Source organism: Bos grunniens, chromosome 29 (genome assembly GCF_055505025.1).
Source record: "Bos grunniens cultivar Pamir isolate PY7600 chromosome 29, Bosgru_T2T1.0, whole genome shotgun sequence".
NCBI classification, from domain to species: Eukaryota; Metazoa; Chordata; class Mammalia; order Artiodactyla; family Bovidae; genus Bos; species Bos grunniens.
This window is the reverse complement of record NC_141193.1, coordinates 4492101-4513373: the sequence shown is the minus strand read 5'-3', so window position 1 is coordinate 4513373 and position 21273 is coordinate 4492101. Positions and strand designations below refer to the sequence as shown.

Sequence of the window (21273 nt, the reverse complement as noted above, 5' to 3'; positions counted from 1 at the left end):
AGAAACCAGAATTGAAAGAGACACATGTACCCCAGTGTTCATCGCAGCACTGCTTATAATAGCCAGGACATGGAAGCAACCTAGATGTCCATCAGCAGACAAATCCATGAGAAAGCTGTGGTACATATACACAATGGAATATTACTCAGCCATTAAAAGGAACACATTTGAATCACTTCTAATGAGGTCAATGAAACTGCATCCTATTATACAGAGTGAACTAAGCCAGAAAGGAAAACACCAATACAGTATACTAACACATATATATGGAATTTAGAAAGATGGTAATGATAACCCTGTATGCGAGACAGCAAAAGAGACACAGATGTATTGAACAGTCTTTTGGACTCTGTGGGAGAGGGCAAGGGTGGGGTAATTTGGGGGAATGGCATTGAAACATGTAAATTATCATATGTGAAATGAATCACCAGTCTAGGTTTGATGCATGATATAGGGTGCTCGGGACTAGTGCACTGGGATGACCCAGAGGGATGGGATGGGGAGGGAGGTGGGATGGGGGTTCAGGATGGGGAACACATGTACACCCATGGCTGATTCATGTCAATGTATGGCAAAACCAATACAATATTGTAAAGTAAAAAAAAATTTTTTTAATTGTGTATAATTAATTTATCTCTTCCTTGAATGTTTGATAAAATTAACCAGTGAAACAACCTAACTCTGGATATTCTTTTTTGGAAGATTTTTAAAAATGTAATCAATAAAATTTTGTTTATAGATGTACAGCTATCAGATTTTCTGTTTCTTCTTGTATCAATTTTTTGTTTGAGTTTTCCTCAAACTTGTCCATTTCATTGAAATTTTTGAATTTGTTAGTATAGAAATATTCCTTTTCTATAGATATCCTTTACCTGTAGGATTTGTGATCATAATATTTTGCCACTTTCTGGTGTTGGTACTGATACTTATCAGTCCATGTCTCTTTCGCTTCAGCAGTCTAGCTAGGAGTTTATCAGTTTTGTTGATCTTCTCAAGAATCAGGCTTTGACTTTGTTTTTTTCTCTATTGTCTGTTCTTTATTTCACTGGTTTCTGTTCTTTTTATTTCCTGCTTTTTTCTTCATTTGGCTTTACTTTGCTCTTCTTTTTCTAGCTTCCCAAGGGGAATCAGTGGGTAATTCATTTTAGATTGGTTTTGTTTTCCAGTGTGTTTAAAGTCCCGAGCTCCCCTTGAATCAGGGCTTTTATTGCATCCCACAGATTTTGATATGGTAGATTTCCATTATCATTCAATTTGAATTACTTTCTAATTTCCCTTGTTTCATCTTGAATTCATGAATCGTTTGTAGATTCATGAATCATTTATAAATATTTGGGGTTTTCCTAGATGCCTTGTTATTAATTCCTAATTAGATTCAGTTGTGGTCAGAGATGACACTGCATGCTTTCCATCCTTTAAGAGTTACCGAGACATGTTTTATGGCCAAGCATGTGGTCTATCTTGGTGAATGTGCATTTGAAAGGAGTGTGTTCCCTGCAGTTGCTGGCTGTACTATTTCATAAATACCAATTAGATCAAAGTGACTAATAGTGTTATTTGTACCTTTCGTATCTTTACTGGGTTTTTTTTTTTTTTTGTATATTTGTTTTATTAATTGCTGAGAGAGGAGTTAAAATCTCCCTTTAGGATTGTGAACTTGTCTAATTCTTCCATTTACCCTGTCGATTTCATTTCATGTGTTTTGAGGCTCTATTACTAGGTAGATAAAAGTGTATAATTGTTTTATCTTCCTGATTCATCATCTCTGCTATTGTAGTAAAATGTCTCTATCTCTGGTAGCATTCTTTTTCTTAAAGTTTACTGTTTAGTATAAATCTTAATTAATACGAATATGTCACTGGCCACCTTATGATTATTTTTAGTTGATTTACTTTCAACTTATTTGTGTCATTATATTTAAAATCAGGGAATTCCCTGGTGGTCCAGTGGTTTGGATTCCATGTTTTCACTGTGGACGGTATGGGTTCAATCCTTGGTGGGAGACCTAAGATCCTGCAAGCCCCACTGCAAGGGAAAAAGCCAAACAAACAAAAACAAACAAACAAACAAAAAACCTCTTTAAAAAACCTGTTTGAAAAATGAATCTCTTGTTGGTAGCACATAATTGGGTCTTAATTTTTTTTTTAATCCATTTGATCAATTTCCTATTTTTATGTAATTAGAGTGTTTAGAATTAACACTATTGGTCCTTTCTAATTTTTTGTCCCTCTGTTCTGACTTCTCTGCATGCTTTTGGATTATTTGAATAATTTTAGTATTCACTTTCAATTTATCTATGGATTTTCTGGCTATGTTTCTGTGTGTGTGTGTGTGTGTGTGTGTGTGTATGGTTACTTCTGGAATTGCAGTGTGCATACTAACCTTTCTCAGCCTAATTAGAATTAATTTTGCTCTGAAGTGAAGTCTCTCAGTCGTGTCCGACTCTTTGCGATCCCGTGGACTGTAGCCCACCAGGCTTCTCATCCATGGGATTTTCCAGGCAAGAATGCAAGAGTGGGTTGCCATTTCCTTCTCCAGGGGATCTTCCCAATCCAGGGATGGAACCCGGGTCTCCTGCATTGCAGGCAGACTCTTTACCCTCTGAGCCACCAGGGAAGCCCAATTTTTTTTTTTTTTTAGTGAAATATAGAAAGATCTCAACCATGTAGGTCCCTTTCTACAGGTCTCCCCATTTAAAAATTTTTACGGTTGTCATACAAAAGAAACCCCACCAGTGTTTTGAAGTTTGCTTCAGATATTCCTCTGTATTTTAAGGAACTTAAAAGTATCTTCAAGAGTTAAAGAATCCTGTATTTACAGACCCCCCCAACCACTTTTAGCACTCCAGAGGGGTCTTCTGGCCCCCATGATTTATAATAAGAAACCTGAGGTCATTGAAATTGCTCACCCCTATACAAAATGTGTCATTTTCCTCTAGCTCCATTCAGGAGTTTTTCTTCCTCTTTGCTTTTATCACTCTGTTTATGATGTGTCTACATATGGTTTCTTTGGATTTATTGTGTGTGGGGTTCTCTGAGCTCTTGAGTCCACAAATGTTGATCTTTCACTAAATATGGGAAATTTTAGGATATATGTCTTCAAAGATTTCTCTACTCCACCTCTTCCCCCTTTTCTTCTGTAGTATAGTTAGAACGTGTTCAATCTTTTGATGTCTTCCGATTCCTCATCATCTGTCCATTTTCTTTCTCAATCTTTTTTCTCTATTTTCTTCAGATTGGGTAATTTTGACTGGTCTGCAGATTTACTGACTTTGTCACCTTCATTCTAGTGAGTCTATCCACTGATTTTCTAAAATTTCACATATTTTATTCATTAGGTCTAACATTTCAATATCCTCTCTCAATACCTTTTCTGCCAAGATTTCCTATCTTCTCATTCATTTCAGATGTGTTTTTCTTTACTTCACTGAGTAGAGTTGTAGTAGCTGCTTTGAATTCTTTGTCCAACCATCCCAATGCTTGAATCATCTTGGTGTTTCCATCTGTTGATTGTTTTATCCTTTGAGCATGGGCTTAAATTTCCTGTTCCCTTACATGTGAAATGATTTTGGATCATAACATGGGTGTGATTGCATCATGAATGCTATGTTGTACAGACTCTGGGTTTTGCTAAAATCCTCTGAGGAATGCCAATGTGTTTGTTTTAGCTGCAATGAGCCCAATGGGCTTCAGACCGTGAGATTCGTCTTGCCTTCTATGGGAGGAGAGGGTTATGTCTCATTTCAGCGCTCAGCTGGATGCTCACCTTGGCTGTTTTGGGTTCATCCTGCATGCATAGCTCAGGGTGAGACTGGGACTCGTGGGGGTTCCTGCACAGGGTTGGATGAGCCTATTCTTGGCTCTCTCCCTCAGGATTTCTCCCTCACACTCCAGCCAGCCTGGGTTCTTTTCCTCCAACCAGGAAGATGGCAAGGTTTCTATCACAGTTTTAGCTCCCCACAGAGCACTGATTTGGGACTAGGGTCCATGCTTGGGGCACAGTTACAGACAGTATAAAAGGAAGAAAACTCACCCTTAATGCAGGTCTCTGCTCTAAGTTTTGAGCACCTTCACAATGTGTATTTCGTCTGGAGTAAGTAATTATAATCCACAAGGGGCTGAGCTACAGGGGAATTACACCACTGCAGCAGACCAGGATCCTTGAGATTTTACCTATGTGTGCATCCACATAATCATTATCTGATCTACATGAAAAGTATTTCTAATTCCTCCAGAAGTCTCGCACCACAGCAGTGCCTACTCCCACAAGGTAAACATTCTGACTTATTTAACCATGGGTGGTGGTTGTTATTCAGTTGCTAAGTTGTGTCTGACTCTTTGAGACCCCATTTGCGACCCCTGCAGCACATCTGGCTTCCCTGTCCTTCACTATCTCCCTGCGTTTGCTCAAACTCAGGTCCATTGAGTCAGAGAGGTCACTCAACTGTCTCATCCTCTGTTGCCCCCTTCTCCTCTTGCCCTCAATCTTTCCCAGCATCAGGGTCTTTTCCAATGAGTTGGCTCTTCGAATTAGGTGGCCAAAGGATTGGAGCTTCAGCTTCAGCATCAGTCCTTCCCATGAATATTCAGGGTTGATTTCCTTTAGGATCAACTGGTTTGATTTCCTGACTATCCAAGAGACTCAAGAGTCTTCAGCATCATAGTTTGAAAACATCAGTTCTTTGGCGCTCAACCTTTTTTGTGGTCCAGCTCTCACATCTGTACATGACTACTGGAAAAACCGCAGCTTTGACTCTAAGGATCTTTGTAGGTAAAGTGATGCCTCTGCTTTTTAATATGCTGTCTAGATTTGTCATAGTTTTTTATCATATAAGATGTAACATAAGGGGAGGTTGGAACTCTACAATTTTTCCAATTCTTGTGAATCTAAAACAATCTCCAAACAAACACTTAAAAAGAAAGACTTTATTTCCCATACCATGCTTTTTTAATATTAAAATATAAAGGTTCACCACTGGAAAAGTCATAAGAGTAAAGGAATGAAATGATTATTGAGAGGAAATGTTTTGTCGCCATTAACTGTAGAATTCTCTCTGTTTGTTCTGTAATCAAAGTTTAAGTTCGTAGAATTCATACATTGTGAGTTTCAGAATATTTAAACATTAATATGTTTGAGAATTTTAATATGTGGCCAATACTTCAAGCGTTTCTTTACCAGACAGAGTCTTTTAGGAGACAGAGTGGCTGCAAGCACATCTCCCAGAGTTGCACAGGCCTGGCTCAAATCCTGGTTCTGCCTCAAACCAGCTGTGTGACTTTGGGGAGGTCACTTGCCCTCTCTGAGCTGCGGTCTCCTCATCTGTGAAGTGCAGATCGCATTAACAGTACTCACTCACAGGGCTGTTGTGACAATCAGGCAAGATGAAGCACATAAAGCCCCTTGCCCACTGCCTGCCTGAGGCTGATCAATAGATGGCAGCTGATCAGTCAATGGCAGCTGCTGAAGTATTATTGGTGGGAGGGACAGCAGTCACAAAGACTCTGGAATCTGATCTGGATTCAAATTTCAGTGTGAATGAGGCAATTGTGATCAAACACTCCCTCTAAGGCAAAGCAAATAGTCAGCTCACAGTTTGTTATCATGATTAGTATCTGATGCTTTAAATGCTAATGACCTTTATAACATTCCCCTCGGGAGGCTTGCCATGTCATAGAGAAGAGACCTGTTTCTCAAAGATGCAAGGGGGAGTCCCCAGGCCACACAGTGGGAACGAGGGGCAGCTGGGATTGGGATCCCGGTCAGAGCCCTGCTGGGTCCGCACTGCCTTCTACTTGGGGGTTCCAACTCTGCCGGGGTTGAGGGCACTGTCCCAGCCACCCACAGCCTCACTTGCATATCAGAGAAGGTTGCAGTAGAGGTTAGCTCCCCACTGGCCTGCACCCACCTGGCTTCTATCTCTTGGCCAGCCCGATGCAGGTGTGCCAGGGTCCCGCAGCCATCTACCCTCAGCTCTGCCCCGAGTCCGCTCCGGGCCACTGTGTGGGCGTGCAGGTTGCGCACTGCACAACTCTCAGGGCAAAACAGTTCTTACAGTCTCGAGGCCCATGCTGCCCTCGTCCTCTGTGCTTGGACCTCCAGCTTGCCCTGCCATTTGCCCAGCACAGGGCGGTGCCAGAGTGCCAGCCGCAGGCACTGCCCAGATGCCTGGGTGCTGGCTGGGCTCTGTGGGGCTCCTCTGCCCTCCTTCCCCCTGCCCAGGGCATCCAGGGCTGTCTAGGGGTGTTGGGGTGATCAGTTGATCTCCAGGTGCCCAGAACCTTATGGCGGGCTTCCCCCGGCTGGGGGCCCCCCAGGGTGCCTGGGGAGCTGGTCCCAGGAGGTGCTCTGAGTGGTGAAGTTCCATCTGGGGTCTCTGAGTGGGCAAAGCATCCGGTCCTGGGTTTGGCTCCTCCCACAGGGACCTGGGGAGGATTTCTCCCCTCCCTGCACCTCACTGTGCTCATCTGCAAAGTGGGGATGGGATTGTACCTGCCTCTCGGGGTCCGGATCAAAGCAGAACCGCCCAGGTGATGCTGCTGGGTCAGTGCCGGCCACGCTTACCCCCACGGTGGCCAGGTCAGGGCAGGGCCACCAGCAGCGTCCGGGGGCCAGGCGGGCCTTTGAGAGGGGCCAAAGGCCTTGGGCCCACATACCAACCACCACCCACACAGGCCGACGTCCCTTCCAACGTCGCAGCGGGGCTAAGTTCACTTGGAATCGCAGAGAAGGGCTGGTGCGTGGGGGGTGGGGGCAGGACAGAGTCCCTGATGACCGAGGCTCGGGGGCCCCCTTGGAGAGCACCCCAGGCCCCATGACTGCTCCAGGCCAGGACCAGCCTCCATCACTGGTGTGAGGGACAGCAGAGGGCTTCGTGGACTCAACAGCAGTCTTCTGGGGGCCCGAGGATGAGGCTTGGGGCTGAGATGGGAGAGGCAGGGGCTGGTGGGCAGGGCTGTGCATCCCCCAGGCCAGGCTCAGAGGGGTCAGGAGACAAGTTTCAGGGTAGCCTGGTGGGGGTGGGGTGAGGATCTTTCTGTCCTCTGCCCTGCTCTTTCTCAGCCTACGGCCAAGGATGGGTGTTCAGCCATCACCTGTGAGTCCCAAACCCAGGCCCGGATGCTTGGCCCACTCAAGGACCCCAGACTGGCCTTCACCACTCAGAGCACCTCCTGGGACAAGCCATCCAGGCACCCTGGGGGACCCCCAGTAGGGGTGAGCCCCCCACAAGGGGTGTTGTCACACCCCTGTGTGCCAGGTAATAACCACGGAGCCCACCCCAAAACGGCAGCTGTCACCCCGCTCCTCAATCCCCTGTTCCCGACGATTGACGTTCAAGGTCAAATCTAGGGTCACCCAGGCTGCAAACGGTAGAGACAGACCCAAAGCTAGGTCGTCTGACCCTCCCTGCCACCCTCTGCCTTCACCATATTGGTTCAGGAATAAACCAAATTGGCTAAACACAGAGTTGCCTGCAATTCCACTCCTAGGTATAGACCCAAGAGAAAGGAAAACACCAGTCCGTGCAAAAACGTGTGCACACATGTACAGAGCAGCACCGTTCACAAGAGGCAGAAGATGAGGGTAACCTAAACGTCCAGCACTGGAAAATAAAATGTGGTCTACTCGCACACCGGAATAGTGTTCAACCCCCAAAAGGAATCGGGTGTGGACATGTGCTATAGTGCGGATGAACCTCAAGGACGTGGTCTTCAGAGAAATTCAGAGCCAGGCACAAAAGCCCACGTAGCGGGACGGGTCCTCTGATATGGACCGCAGAGGGGGACCTGCAAGGGTGGAGAGTGTGTTAGTGGTGGCCAGGGGGTAGAAGTGGTGGGTAGCTGTGGGGAGGGGACTGGGGGGGCACTAAGGGCCTTGGGGTTTCTTTAGGGGCATGAAAACGTACTAACAGTGACTATGATGATGGATACACAGCCCCGAATATATTAAAACCGCTGACTCACACACTCTCAAAGGGGTACGTTGCATGGTATGTGAATTATGTCTCAGTAGAGTTGTTAAAAATAAAGGAGCCTGGATTCATGTGGAAAGTGCCTAGCCCAGTGTCCTACCCCTTGTAGGCAAAAAAAGAAGTGAATCAATAAAAAAGAATAAATAATAATAGTGAGTGAATCAGGACCGCACAGAGAACAGCTGGAGCAGCATGTTGCCACTGTCAGCACCAGTAAACGCGGGTCTTTTTTCTCTCATTCTGTGCCTCTCAAAGCAGCCTTCCAGTGCAGGCCCTGGGCCCTCAGGCCCCACCAGTCACTTTGGGGCCAGGTCCTAGGCTGGGTACCCAGAGTCCAGAGCCACCCACGTCACAGTGTGTGGTCGCCTGCACCCCCCTCACGTGGCTGTTCAGACAGTTCAGGCTCCACCTGCCAGAGCAACACATCAGAGGTGGACTGCACAGTGGTGAATCTTCTATCGGTCAGTAGACCACTGCGTAAGAAAAAGGCCTGAAGACACAGCGGCCCCGCCTTGAAATTAGCTTCCCAGAGAAAGGTCAGGTAGGGAGCCCAGGGCTACCGAGCCTCCTTCCACATTATCAATCAGCTGTCCTCTGCGAGTAGCTTCCATCTCACGTCCCACGTGGGGAAGAAGGAGGGGAGACACACCTCTTCACCTTGCCTTGGCCAGGACTCATTGCAAGGGAGTCTGGGAAATGTAGTGTTTAGCCTGGAGGCCATGTGCCCAGCTCGGCATTTGGCAGCAGAACGGGAGGGAAGGCAGGACGGTCAGGCCGCAGGAATGTAGCCAATGAGCATTGGGAACCGCAGTTTCCTCATCTGTAAAGTGAGGGTAAGAGCAGCGAGGATTTTTTAGAAGAGAAAATGCCTGGGGCTCAGCGCACACCTTCAAGTGCTGGGAACCACCTGACTGTTCTCTCCCCCCAGAGCCCCCGTGCCCCGGGCTGGAGGGATGGAGTGAGTCATTGCTGCTCCCATAGCAACGGCCCCAGGGGGCGTGGAACCCCGGGGAGGCCAGGACACCCGGCCTCCGCCGCCTTAGGCTGGGAGTGGACCAGGCCTAGGAGAATCAGAAGCGCCTGCTGCTCATGATCCGGCCAAGCTCCTGCGGGCACTGCCCCGTCCACGCTGTCAACTCAGCACACCCAGTGGTCACAGCTCTTCCCTCGGCTCTGGCCTCAGACCCGCTGGTCAGCCAGACGCTCGATACGTTCTGTTTTGAAAGAAAACAAACTCTTTTGAAACTGCCTCTGGGAGCGCAGACTGAGAGACTCTTCCCTTCCCTTGGGGGCTGGTGGACGTCAGGGTTTTGGGGAAACCTGACGGGAGAGGCTGCACGTGGGGGGATCGCCTGCACCAGACCTCCGGGCTGGCAGAGGCCTCGCAGGACAGACTGAGGGTAATAAGGAGCCATGGAAGGATGGGGAGGAAGGGTCACCGGGTCAGAGGAGCGTTTCAGGAAGTTGGGCAGCACGTTAGAGAGATGCGGCAACGGGTGTCGCAGATGAATTAGGGGCCAGATGGGGTGACAACTGTGGCTTTTCAAACAGGAATTCATAGATTAAGTGGGGGTACTTAGACCCAAAGGGGTCCAGGTCATCTCCAAGGCCCCTGAGAGTGGGTTCAGTGTGGGGTTTTGAAGTCAGGAATCAGGCCCCCCAACAGGAGGCTCTGGGGACCCCAGAGGACAGAGGGCTTGGGGCAGGGCCCTCACCACAGGGGCAGTGGCCCTGGGGGAGGGCAGAGCACAGAGTCAGAAGCAGGCAGTCAGGAGCCGCTGTGGCTGGTTTTCTCACCTTCAGGGGCGCTGAACCCCGGGCGGGGGATCCTTGCTCTCAGAAGCACCCTCCCTCCCGCACCGGTGAGGATGCACTTTCCCTGGAGCTCTGAAGCCGTCTTGTCCTGTAGCCCGAAGGATGCAGGTGTCCGGGAAGCTGAGCCTGCATGGCCCCCTCGCTGAGCTTGGTCATCTCCAGGGGGACCAGGAAGTGGGAGTGAGGGGAGCCGTGCCCCCCAGCTCAGAGAAGCTACTGCCCCCAGCCTGCTTCCTCTAGAGGGTCCAAGGCAGCTGGGCACAGTGACCCCTGACAGCCTTGGAGCGGCCAGGCAAGGCCACAAGGCAGGGTGACAGCCATGGTGACCTTCTCCTGGACTGTCCCTGGACCAGGGGCTCTGCTCCAGCAACTCCTCTTGAGTCACCTTGTATCCTCCTTAGAGAACCCCCAGAGTGGGGGGACCACTGGGGCGCTGTGCTGCAGATGAGGAACCCAGGGTGCCAGGGGAGGGGGTGCTGGCTGGCAGGGATACAGTGCGAGAGGCACAGACCTGGGATTCAGCCCCCCGAGGCCGTCTGCTCACAGCCCCGTGCCAGGCAGGTGGCTGTAAGGGCACTGCCGTGCATGGTGTGTGCCCGTGTATCTCCGTGTGTGTATCTGTATCTCTTGAATCTGTGTGTCTATATGGTGTCTCTGTGTGTATATATCTCTGCGTGTCTGTGTGTCTAAGGGTTTGTGTGCACATGTGTGTGTGTGTATACGTGTCTGTGTAAACCTGTGTATAAGTCTATATGTGTCTGTGTGTGTATATATCTGTGTGTCTGTGTATGTGGCTGTGTATGTCTATGTGTCTGTGTGTTTCTGTGTGCCTGTGTCTCTGTGTGTCTGTGTGTGTCTCTATGTGTCTCTGTGTGTCTGTGTGTGTGTCTGTGTGTGTGTCTCTGTGTCTGTGTGTGTGTCTCTGTGTGTGTCTGTGTGTGTCTCTATGTGTCTCTGTGTGTCTCTATGTGTCTCTGAGTGTCTGTGTCTGTGTGTCTGTGTGTGTGTCTCTGTGTCTGTGTGTGTGTGTCTGTGTGTGTGTCTGTGTGTGTCTCTATGTGTCTCTGTGTGTGTCTGTGTGTGTGTCTCTGTGTGTGTCTCTGTGTCTCTATGTGTCTGTGTGTGTGTGTGTGTGTGTCTCTGTGTGTCTCTGTGTGTGTGTCTGTGTGTGTGTCTGTGTGTCTCTGTGTCTGTGTGTGTGTCTCTGTGTGTGTCTGTGTGTGTCTCTATGTGTCTCTGTGTGTCTCTGTGTGTCTGTGTGTGTGTCTGTGTGTCTGTGTGTGTGTGTCTGTGTTTGTGTGTCTGTGTGTGTGTCTGTGTGTGTGTCTGTCTCTATGTGTCTCTGTGTGTGTCTGTGTGTGTGTCTCTGTGTCTCTGTGTGTGTCTCTGTGTCTCTATGTGTCTCTGTGTCTGTGTGTGTCTCTATGTGTCTGTGTGTGTCTCTATGTGTCTCTGTGTGTCTGTGTGTGTGTCTCTGTGTGTGTGTCTATGTGTGTGTCTCTGTGTCTGTGTGTGGGTCTGGGTATTTTAATGGAGTGGAAAGTGAGGGACAGGGCAGGGCTGGAGCCGCCCCTCTGCCTCGGGCGGTCCTGGTCCTGGGATCTGGGCGGCTTTCCGAATAAGGGGCAGGGTGACGCCTCCTCCTGCAGCCACAGGCCCAGGTTGGCCCCTTGTTCTCGCAGAGACCTCCATTTTTCATCCTCGAAAGCGGGTGCACATCTGCTTCTCACAGCGCTTGGGGCCTAAGCGGGTAGCGCAGCAGGACTGCTGACCCAGTGCCACCGAGAAGTCCCCGAGGCAGTGGAAGGGCGCAGTGGGCGGGAGGAGGGGGCTGCTCTTCTGGGTCTCCTCCTTCCTTGCAGGAGACCCCAGGCCAGACACAGCTCGGGGCTCCCTGACTGAAGGCTGGGGACGGGTCTGTGACCTCCAGCCTCGGGGAGGAACGCAGGACTGTCTGTCTCATGGCAGTCAGTTGGGGGTGAGGCTGTGAGGTCAGAGGAGGCAGGGCCGTGGCGGGCATCCGTGGTGGGCATCCGTGAGTGGACCGGCGTGGCCCTCCCTGGGGTGAGCGGATCTCTCCTCCCGACCCCACCTCACTCAGGTGACTCTCGCTCTGTCTCAGGACCCAGGTCATGAGTCGCTGCCCAGGGCAGGCTCTTTTGATTTCCCTGGCTGGGGTCACCCTCACAGTCCCACCCTCCGTGCCCTCTTCTGAGGAATTGTAATGTCACACTGATTCACGATGTGATCTTCACTCAGGCTCCAGAAGCTGAGACCTCTGGAAGTCACAGAAATCTTATAGAAAAATAAAGCAGATCGGACACAAAGAAGCCCAGTTAAGCTGACAGTAACAAGAGAAGCCAAAGACGATAGGAATAACACTTAGAGAGACTGGGTGAAAATCATGATTGGTTGAGCCTTATGGAGCAGATACACTATCATTTAAGATAATAAGGGTGAAACAAAGTTGTTTGGACAAAAAATAGAATTTACCACCTATAGACTGTCGCTGAAAAAATACTACTCTGAAAAAATTAGAAAGAATTTGATGAGCATATAAGTAAATCTAAGTAAGTATTGCTGTATAAAATTCTGTTATATAATACAATATTACTATATTGTATTATAATACAATATTAGTACATTGTATTATAATACAATATAGTAATATTGTATTATATAACAGAATTGTATTGTATTGTATTGTATTATAATACAATATTACTATATTGTAATAATACAATTACTATATTGTATTATAATACAGTTATTACATAACCTATTATTATACTTTGCAAAGTATTACAGCTTCAGCTTCAAATTATTGAAAGATATTGAAATAATACTGGATACAAAATTAAAAAGAGGAAGACTGTAAGCCTTCTAAGGTCCTTATATTCTTCAGCAATCGGTAGAAATATTTAATTTTACACTTAAGTCAAACATGCATGTTAAAAATTGTAAATTAACCACCAATACATTAGAAGTCTATTATATAACTTCCAAGTGAGTAAGGGGTAAGAAAAAGAATAAAAGTCAATTACTCTTAAAATAAAGAGAAAATATAAAAAGAATCATGGGAAATACTGCAAAAGCAGAAAGCCCAAGATAAGAAAGGTTGAAATTATGAATACCAGACTATTAGTTACAATAAGTGTAAATGAATCTAAAACATAAGTTAAATGAGAGAGCTTATGAGAACTCATAAGAAACAAATAAAATCATCTATTATGCTTTTACAAAAGACATCTATAACATAAGGATTTAGAAATATTGAATTTAGAAGACCAAACAAATATAAAATATGTATCAAACAAAAGGTAACCACGAAGAAGTTAATGTAGCTATATTAATGTCATATTAAATGGCTTTTAACATAAAAAATATAATTTACCAGAAAGACGTAAGAATTCTAAACTTATTTGCATTCAATAGTATGGTCTTCATTTCAGTTCAGTTCAGTTGCTCAATCATGTCTGACTCTTTGTGACCCCATGGGCTGCAGCACTCCAGGCTTCCCTGTCCAGAAACATCTACTGGAGCTTGCTCAAACTCATGTCCATTGAGTTGGTGATGCCATCCACCCATCTCATCCTCTGTCATCCCCTTCTCCTCCTGCCTTCAGTCTTGCCCAGCATTAGGCTCTTTTCCAATGAGTCAGTTCTTCGCATCAGGTGGCCAAAGTATTGCAGCTTCAGCTTCAACATCAGTCCTTCCAATGAATATTCAGGACTGATTTCCTTTAGGGTTGACTGGTTTGATCTCCTTGGAGTCTAAGGGAGTCTCAAGAGTCTTCTCCAACGCCACAGTTCAAAAGCATCAATTCTTCGGTGCTCAGCCTTCTTTATGGTCCAACTCTCACATCCATACATAACAGCTGGAAAAACCATAACTTTGACTAGACAGACCTTTGTTGGCAAAGAAATGTCTCTGCTTTTTAATACTGTCTAGGTTTGTCATAGCTTTTCTTCCAAAGAGCAAGTGTCTTTTAATTTCACAGCTGCAGTCACCATCTACAGTGATTTAGGAGCCCAAGAAAATAAAGGCTGTCACTGTTTCCATTGTTTCCCCATCTATTTGCTATGAAGTGATGGGATAAGATGCCATGATCCTAGTTTTTTGAATGTTGAGTTTTAAGCCAGGTTTTTCACTCTCCTCTTTTACTTTCATCAAGAGGCTCTTCAGTTCCTATTCGCTTTCTGCCTTTAGGGTGGCATCATCTGCGTATCTGAGGTTATTGATATTTCTCCTGGCAATCTTGATTCCAGCTTGTGCTTCATCCAGCCCAGCATTTTGCATGATGTACCCTGCATAAAAGTTAAATAAGCAGGGTGACAATATACAGCCTTAATGTACTCCTTTCCTAATTTGGCACCAGTTCGTTGTTCCACTATGGTCTTAAAAACATCTCAAACAGAAATGACGTTAATTACAAAAAGAAATAAAGTCATGATTATAGAGTGATATCTTAATGTTCCAAAAATAACTTAAGAAGAAATAGAAAACTTCACGAGCCCTTTAACCTTTAAAGAATTGAGTTGGCAGGCTTAAAAAAAAACTTAACTCTTTTAGATTTCCATATTATTGTGTTTTCTAGTGTTTTATCATTGATTGGTCTGATCAAAGTACATGTGCACACACTGAAATAAATATATATTTTATTGGGGATGTAGAAACAATTTTTTCCCCACTAGTAGAATGCACCAAGAGAAGATTGGGTCTTCCTGGATTAAAATCCTAAGATCTCTAGTAAAATTTTCCCATAGCAGCTCTGGGAGGTCAGGGCTGTTTTCCCCTTTTTACAGACAGGGTGATCAATCTTGGAGAGATGCTGCTGTGACACTTTCCCCATCCAGCCAGCACCTGCTTCCCACCTTAGCTCCTTGCCAGGCGAACTGCTGCCCATTCCATGTTCGGCACCAGGAAGCTCAGTTCTGAGCTGGGAATTCCTCTGCAGAAACGATCCAACAGATGTGACAGACCACGAGCGTGACGGTCACTGCAGGATCAGTGTGAGGAATGGGGGCGGCATGAGCCGTGTGTCCCTGGAGAGGCAAGGAGTCCCCACGTGTGGCCCTTGATTCTCCTGGATGCGTCTCTTCCTCCTGTGGGATCTTAAGTCCTTTCCACCGACAGGTGTTGGCTCCTCCCCAGAGGGTCACTGAGACAATGGCCACGTGATCGTGTTGCGGGCAGATCAGCTGCGGGGAAAACTGAATCTCAGAGGCTGCCACCGTGGTCCCCACCCAGCGGGAATGTGCCTCTTTGCAGAGAGGACAGGCAGGCGGGAGAAATAAACCCAGTGTTGGAATCAATGATGCGCTCCTGGACAGAGTGACTCAGGTCAAGCGCTATTGAATGTTGGTGTGATAGGATTTTTACAAAAAATAACACAGTACAGAAAGAACCCCCTGCCCTCCTGGGGGAGGAAGGGCATGCGCAGCGCACTGGGTCACGTCTTGGCCACCGAGCCTTGAATTCTCCATCCCCTGTGAGCTGGTAACTGCTCTTGGAGAAAATGGAGGAAGCCTCAGTGACTGGGTGACTGGCGGTTAATCAGGTGGGGTGGGTGGGCCTGTGCTCATTCTTCGCACTTGTGTTTTTAACTTTTCTGCTTCCCTGCACTTTTCAGGTTTTCTTTCATGAGATGCATCACTTTAGTAAGAGGGGAACACACCATGTTTGTGGATCTCTCTGCTCCTACAGCATCTCCAACACACCCTCTCAGGGCAGAGCAGGGAACTCCTCTGGGTACTAATGCCTGGGCAGCCGACCCGCCACCCCTCGACCCTCAGGGGGCATTCCCGCCTGGCATGCTATGTGCCTCACTTTAAACTGGTTTAGCAGCAGCAGCAGTCAAGGCAGGGGCTCGGGAAGCGAGGATGTGGGGCCAGGAGCAAGCAGAGTCCCAAGTGAAGGCATGAGGTCCAGCGGCCAGGGCGGGGCCCAAAGATTCGAGCTCAGGGCTGGCTAGGGGCAGAGGAGCAGCGTGGGGTCCCCTGTGCTCTTCACCCAGCTTTCCCTAGGGTTAACCTCTTAGAACCCCACAACCCACTCATCCAGGTAAGGAATGCAGTTCCATATGACGCTATTACCTAAATCTCAGGCTCTTATCGGATCTTAGGTTTTTCCACTAATGTCCTTCTGCTCCAGGATACCCTCAAAGACCCCACGTTGACTCTGAAGTTGTGTTTCCTTAGCTTCCGTTTATGCTGGTGAGAGTCACCCGTGTTGATACAGGCAACTCCTGTTGGTTCCCTCCCACTCCTCCATCATATGTAATTGTGTGGAAATAGCCCAGTCCTCCCGTGGCTGGGTGCCTACGCTGTTTCCATATGTCTTGTTAGAATGCTGCAGTGAGCACTACTCACAATAGCCAAGTCGTGGAACCAACCAAAGGGCCTGTCAACTGATGAATGGACAAGAAAGACGTGGTTCGTATACACAACGGAATACTACTCAGCCATGAAAAAGGATGGACACACGCCATTTGCAGCAACATGGATGGTCCTAGAGATAATCACCCTAACTGCAGTAAACCAAAGGCAAGTATCGTATGATGCCACTTGCGGGTGGAATCCACAGAATGATATGAGCGAGCTTGTTTACAGAGCAGAAACAGACCCACAGACAGAGAAAACAAACTTATGGTTAGCAAATGGGAACGGGGAAGAGGGATAAATTAGAAGCTCGGGATTAAGAGATACACATTACTATGTATAAAATCAACAAGGACCTACTGTATAGCACAGGGAACTCTATCTGATATGTTGTAATAACTTTTAATGGAAAGAATCTGAAAAAATAAATATACATATATATATATATAACCAAATCACCTTGCTGTACACCTGGAACAAACACATTATAAGTCAGCTAGACTTCAATTTAAAAAGCTGCAGTGGACATTCTCACGCTGATCTTCACACGAGTGAAGGATGAGGTGAGGGACTCCGAGCAGAGCTGAGGGGCCGGAGGGTGACAGAGCCCCAGCTCCACCAGACAAGGCCATGGTGCTACCCGAAGCGACCCCGCCCATCATCTGGTGGGGCCTGAGTTCCCATTTCTCTCTGCTGGGGCTTCCCTGGTGGCTCAGACGGTAAAGCATCTGCCCACAGTGCAGTTTTGATCCCTGGGTCTGGAAGATCCACTGGAGAAGGAGACAACATCCCACTCCAGTACTCATGGTGGGAGAATTCCAAGGACAGAGCAGCCTGGAGGGCTACAGTCCATGGGGTCGCAAAGGGTCAGACACGACTGAGCCACTAACACTTCTGCTTTCACTCTGCCGCCCTCGCTGCTGCCAGACTGACTTTCTGCAAACCTGGGATGAAGGCTGGGAGCTGGCAAGGATGTCACACCGTCTGACTTTCCACGCCCCTGATTCAGTTGACACGGCCAAGCTTCTCCTCCACGCGTCCTCTCTTTCCAGTGGGATTTCCTACAGTTTGTTGAACATCACATATGTGGGATGCTGGCACTGCGTCTGTTTTCATAGAGATGCGACTCTGAGAATCTCCTTGAGGAAAAGACTCCCAGCTTAAATTTAGGAGTTGGGAGGAGACCACCATGGGCTGTGCAGGTGGGCTCTGCCTCCAGTGACACGTGTCCTGCTAGGAGAGAGGCGGGGGGCCTTTGAGCCAGACACAGAGGAGGCCGTGTGAAGATGGAGGTGGGGATGGAGGGCTGTGCCCACAAGCCCAGGGATGCCTGGGACCCCAGAGGCTGGGGGAGGTGAGGAAGAACCATCCCCCAGCGTCTCCAGGGGGAGCATGGCTCTGGGACACTTTTAATTTTAGCCAAATATAGCTGATTTTCGACATCTGGCCTCCAGAACCATGAGAGAATAAATTTCTGTGGTTTTGAGCCACCCAACTTGTTTACAGCAGCCCCAGGAAACTAATCCAGAGCTTAATTTTGTGAGATAGGAGAGATGATCTTGGTCATCGTCATGTCAGCAGGGAGCTGGCGGGGCGCTCAGCTCCTCCGGCCCTGGAGGCCCTCCAGGCGGTATCTGGTGTCACCTAGTTCTTGATCCTGAGGCTGGGGGAAGGCCACCTCGTCACCCAGGATCTTGGAACTAGCCACGTGTAACAGGCTGCTAGAGGGTACCTCGGTGGTGTGTTGCCCCCTGCTCCATGGCCAAGGCTGGTTGGGCCACAGAGGAACATGCGAGCTGAGCAACCACCAGGGCTGACCGGTAGCCTGCTGGACCAGTTCTTTAAGAATTGGAACTTGAGGGACGCAGAGACAACTGAGACTTGTCATGAAGCTTCCACGAAAAGCTTGTGGAGAGTCAGGACTGGACATCCACCCTGGGCCGTGCCTGAGACGAGGCTGAACAGAGAAGCAGTTGTCAGAGAAATGGCAGACGGGGGTGATGTGGAGAGAGGAGCAGAGGCCGGGGACCCTGTGCTAACAGCGTGGGTCCCAGCAAGGGAGTGAAAGTGGAAGTCGCTCAGTCGTGTCCGACTCTTTGCGAGTCCGTGGACTATATAGTCCATGGAATTCTGCAGGCCAGAACACTGGAGTGGGTAGCCTTTCCCTTCTCCAGGGGATCTGGATTCTTTACCAGCTGAGCTATCAGAGAAGACTGATAGCCCAGCAGGTAAGTCAGGACATTTAGACCACAGGCAGGGTCCACACCCAGTCGGGACCCCAGCCCTGGCCAGGAGCCCGAGAGTACTTGACAGCGGCCTGTGTCTGAACCAGCCACTTCTTCAGCACCCAGCACCTCCCCTAGAAGCTCTAGGGGCCAGAGAGGCCCACCTTGGGGACAGAGGACTCAGGGCACGTGATGCGGAGGGGCTTGAATGGAATCTTGGAGGGGTGTCTGGGTCTGGCTGTGGAGGGCGGGGACGGGAGGAAGCTGGGGAACATCAGAAAGCAGGGAAAGAAGGTGGAGGGAAGAGGGCTCAATGCCTTCCAGCTGTCACCCTGTGAGCTCGCCAACCTTGGTATTTGCTAAGTGGGGAGGATCAGCTCTAGACAGCCCCCTCCCTGGGGACTCAAACAATGCAAAGGGCCAAGCGCTATGGATGCTGGACAGCACCGACATGCCGGGAGGGGGGAATATACCTGTGTAGCGCACAGGACAGGAGAGGGCACCAGGGAGGGTGTGGGTGAGCGAGTACAGGTCAGTCCCTGGCTCACCAGATAACCCAGGGGTCTGCATGCTTCTGTCCATAGCCAAATCCGGCCCTGTTACCTGCTTTTGTAAATAAAGTTTTATTGGAACATGGCCACACCCATTCACATGCTCAATGCCTCTGGCTACTTTGCTTTTTAATGGTAGAGTTGGATGGGGAAACAATGGAAACAGTGACAGATTTTATTTTCTTGGGCTCCAAAATCACTGCAGATGATGACTGCAGCCATGAAATTAAGATACTTCTCCTCGAAAGAAAAACTATGACAAACCTAGACAGCATATTAAAAAGGCAGAGACATTACTTTGCTGGACTTCCCTCATAGTAAAGAATCTGCCTGCAATGCAGGAGACCTTGGTTTGATTCCTGGGTTGGGAAGATCTCCTGTAGAAGGGACAGGCTACCCACTCTAGTATTCTTTGGGCTTCCCTTGTGGCTCAGCTGGTAAAGAATCCACCTGCAACGAAGTAGACCTGGGTTCAATCTCTGGGTTAGGAAGATCCTTTGGGGAAGAGAAAGGCTACCCACTCCAGTGTCCTGGCCTGGAGAATTCCATGGACTGTATAGTCCATGGGGTCGCAAAGGGATACAACCGAACGACTTTCACTTCACTTTGATGACAAAGGTCCATCTAGTCAAAGCCGTGGATTTTCCAGTAGTCATGTTATGGTTGTGACAGTTGGACCATAAAGAAAGTTGAGCACTGAAGTATTGATGCTTTTGAACTGTGGCGTTGGAGAAGACCCTTGAGAGTCCCTTGGACTGCAAGGAGATCCAACCAGTCAATCCTAAAGGAGATCAGTCCTGAATATTCGTTGGAAGGACTGATGCTGACGCTGAAACTCCAATACTTTGGCCACCTGATGTGAAGAGCCAACTCATTGGAAAAAAGCCTGATGCTGGGAAAGACTGAAGGTGGGAGGAGAAGGGGACGACAGAGGATGAGATGGCTGGATGGCATCACCGACTCAATGGACATGAGTCTGAGTAAGCTTCAGGAGTTGGTGATGGATAGGGAAGCCTAGATGGCGTGCTGCAGTCCATGGGGTCAGAAAGAGTGGGACACGACTGAGCGACTGAACTGAACCGAACTGGTTAGTTTCCACAGAGATCGTGTAAGGTAGAAGCTGAAAGTGTTTACTATCTGGTCCATGACGGAAAACATTTGCTGACCCTTGAGGAAAAGCAAAATAATTTCTTCTCACAGACATTCACAAACAACTGTGTACTGAGTCTTAGGCTTACTTTAGGTGCTGGGCATCCAGCAGTAAAAACACAGATGAAGCTTTTTGCCTTTGGGTGGAGGGGGAACATCTTGGTCAAGGGAGTTAGACAACAAGCAAAATAATGAAGAAAATTATGTGACCTGCAGGTGATAAGTGTTATAGACAGGAAAGGGGATCTAGAGGATTGGTGGGGGCAATTCAAATGAGGTGGTCAAGGTGACAACTTAAAAAGATGTACAACTTGAGGGTTGTGTTAAGTTTTATTTGGGGCAAAACGAGGACTGCAGCCCAGGACGCAGCATCTCAGTTATCTCAGAGAGACCGCTCCAAAACGGCAGTGGGGAAGGGCAGTATACCAGGTTTTGGTGAAGGGGGAGTTCAGTACCATGAAGCACTCATTTTACAAAAGGTTTTTTATTAGTCATGAGGATCTGATGGCACCGTGAAGGGATTTAGTGCTTCTTCCGATATGAGGAGATACGAGGATTGAGCTAATAAAATCTGTTCCTAAAAATATCCAACTATCTAAAGACCTGTCCCACCAGATTCCCTGCAGCAGAGTGCCTCATTCCACCCTGAACTCCCTCAGGGGTTGTTGAAGGTTAACAGCTATAGCAGCAATCTTGAGAGTCCCTTGGACTGCAAGGAGATCAAAGCCGTCAGGCCCAAAGGAAATCAGTCGTGAAGAGTCATTGGAAGGACTGATGCTGAAACTCCAATACTTTGGCCACCTGATGCAAAGAACTGACTCATGGGTTCAGTCTCCCTAGAGGCAGACGGCAAATGCTTTTTTTGTTCAGTTGTTGGCAATGCTCTTAGTAAGCGCCAATTTGTAATTGACAAAAGGCAGCATCCTTGAAAAAGGAGAGGAAAGAGGACCCCGGGCTGGGAGAGGAGCCAGTGCCAAGGCCCCGAGGCAGGAGCATGGTTGTAGGTTTGAGAAGAAGCCAGGAGCAGCCAGTGTGCTGGCGCAGGTGAAAGGGGGAGAGTGGTGGAGACCAGGACAGACGGCGGTAGCAGCCGCCCACGAGGACATCCTGGGGACCAGGGTGTGTTCCCTGGCGGGAATGAGCAGCAGGTAGCTTCTGACACCGATGGGCTGGAACCCCCGACT

The 21273-nt window shown here is 48.2% G+C and overlaps 1 long non-coding RNA gene across 6 annotated transcripts in view; it reads left to right on the top strand.

The window, feature by feature from the left end:
- The window catches only part of LOC147341735 (uncharacterized), a 61343-nt gene extending 42295 nt beyond the window's left edge, over positions 1-19048 (top strand). For 4 of the 6 annotated variants that reach the window (XR_015157728.1, XR_015157722.1, XR_015157724.1 and 1 more), the window contains 2 exons: positions 16132-16329; positions 17092-19048. This is a non-coding gene — a long non-coding RNA (uncharacterized LOC147341735). Of the gene's footprint in view, positions 1-4605; positions 4771-16131; positions 16330-17091 lie in introns of all 6 variants that reach the window. The other 2 variants (XR_015157725.1, XR_015157726.1) reach the window with 1 other exon arrangement.
- The last annotated feature ends 2225 nt before the right edge of the window (positions 19049-21273 follow it).